The sequence below is a fragment of the Saccostrea cucullata genome, unplaced genomic scaffold, assembly GCF_032062105.1.
Source record: "Saccostrea cucullata isolate Sc308-1 unplaced genomic scaffold, CSIRO_AGI_Scuc_v1 ctg11901, whole genome shotgun sequence".
NCBI classification, from domain to species: domain Eukaryota; kingdom Metazoa; phylum Mollusca; class Bivalvia; order Ostreida; family Ostreidae; genus Saccostrea; species Saccostrea cuccullata.
In genome coordinates this window covers 16,847-19,230 of record NW_026922766.1, presented here as the reverse complement: position 1 = coordinate 19,230, position 2,384 = coordinate 16,847, and the positions used below count along the sequence as shown (strand labels likewise).

General features: G+C 34.9%; 1 long non-coding RNA gene across 1 annotated transcript; it reads right to left on the bottom strand.

Moving 5' to 3' along the window:
* Positions 1-474: 474 nt before the first annotated feature.
* LOC134262396 (uncharacterized) lies at positions 475-1,135 on the bottom strand. Its single transcript, XR_009991006.1, has 2 exons — positions 1,067-1,135; positions 475-771 (listed from the first exon to the last, which is right to left on the bottom strand). It is a non-coding gene; the product is annotated as an uncharacterized LOC134262396 (long non-coding RNA).
* Between the last annotated feature and the right edge of the window lie 1,249 nt (positions 1,136-2,384).

Below are 2,384 nucleotides of genomic sequence, written 5' to 3'. Positions count from 1 at the left end.
CAACGTAGGTTTAATTGTATGACAACTAACAGCCAACCTTAACAACTGGTTGGTTAGGTTGGCCCAACGTTGGCCCTTTGTTGAAATATGAGATGGCATATTGTTGGGCCAACGTAGATATAAGTGTATGCCAACTAGCAGCCAACCTTAACAACTGTTTGGTTAAGTTGGCCCAACGTTGGCCCTATGTTGAAATGTCAGATGGCATATTGTTGGGCCAACGTAGGTTTTAGTGTTTGCCAACTAACAGCCAACCTTAACAACTGGTTGGTTAGGTTGGCCCAATTTTATCCTTTTTTACAATGTCAGATGGCAAATTGTTTGGCCAAGTAGTTATTACATAGAAACATTTGCAATTGGTTAAGTGATGTTTCACATAAACCTATTTTATGACTATTTAAAAAAATTAATACACAATTCAATCTGCATTCATAATGCATACATGGACATGTTCAATGAAAACATTACTAATGATTCACTGTGAAAATATTTTATATACATCAATTCAATCATAATTTACAAAATAAATTTTAAAATAGACAATAGAGGTAAATTATGAAAAATTATCAATTCAAAGTTCTTAATCAGGGCTCACTTCCTTTATTACTGTCCTTTTGTTGTATTCCCGCTCTTTTTCCGTCCCTTCGTCGCCTTCCGGTTTTCTTCATCTTGATCTTTGTCATACGTACTCGTACTTTATACACATCTTAATGCATTGTCTTCGATTTCATTGTTATTTACCGCCACATTTGTTTTCCTTTCAGTCTCTGACTGAAAATACAAATAGTTTGATATTAAAAACAATACATGCAATTACTGGTCCAACTTATGAATAAATATTACTTAAATTAAATCTTTTAATAAAGAGAATGATGTATTATACTATTAGTACACCTTAATTTCCTTGTTACAATCGTGTCAGTGTAATAGACAGTTAAGAATTAGATGGAAACAAGTTAAAAGATGTTATTTAACACTTACAGAGCTCGTGTGCAAAAAAATAAAAGGATGAATTCCGAATCAATTTTAACAGTTAACCTGAATAAATAAGAATAAATATACTTACATCGCTTCTAAATGCAGCTATAGCAAGTGTATAATCCACAAATTTAAATTTCACTTCTTCTTGCTTGCCCTGCATCACACCCTGTGAGCAATTGAATCTGACAACTCACTCCACAGTTTGGTGTAATTTGATTCCCGCGCGACTCTCCTATCTTCAGCGAACGCTTAACTTTTGTTTTTAATTATAAAGCTGTGTCATTTTGATTTATGTATATGCAGGCTTCATTCACATCCTGTTCCTGAGAACTTATTCAGTCTTCTCTTAATTCTCATGAATACAACACTCATGAAAAAAAAATCATTATTTCAAGGGTTTTATTTCAAATAAATAAGCATGCATGTGCACAATTCAAAATAATATAATAAAACACTCTTTGGTGCTGTGATCACTTAAGTTCAAAGTTAAAATATTGATAATATCAGATCTAAACAAAAACAGTCATCCAATTAAAAGCATGGACATAGAATGTCCTCTTAATTATTCCAGAATGTGCATCTAAATTAAAACTTAATTAGAACCAATGTTGTCCCAACGTTAAACTAGAGCTATGTATGCACATGATCATTTACTTAGTAGCTGGCAGTATAAAAATTGGGCCTAGCGTTAGCCCAATATAAATAACCCATCTTTGAAACACCTAAACGAAAGAACACTCGTGCTTACATCAGGCCAACGTCGGGCCAACATACTACTACCAACTTGATAAGACACTTTCTTTAAGGGTGTATTACAAACATCGGGCCAACGTTGGGCCAACATACTACTACCAACTTTAAAAGACACTTTCTTTAAGGGTGTATTACAAACATTGGGCCAACGTTGGGCCAACATACTAATACCAACTTTAAAAGACACTTTCTTTAAGGGTGTATTAAAAACATTGGGCCAATGTTGGGCCAACACATTAATACCAACTTTAAAAGACACTTTCTTTTAAGGGTGTATTACAAACATTGGGCCAACGTTGGGCCAACCTTCTACTACCGACTTGATAAAACACTTTCTTTAAGGGTGTATCATAATCATTGGGCCAACGTTGGGCCAACATACTACTACCAACTTTATAAGAAACTTTCTTTAAGGGTGTATTACAAACATTGGTCCAACGTTGGGCCAACATTCTACTACCATCTTTAAAAAACACTTTCTTTAAGGGTGTATTACAAACAGTGGACCAACGTTGGGCCAACATCAACATCCCTCCTTCCTTGGGAAGTAAAAGTGAATGGAATTAGCTAACGTTGGACCAACGTTGGGCCAAAATAGAAATTCTGCCATGGTCGAAGAAGGTTGGCATGGTGACATTGGTCCAACGTTG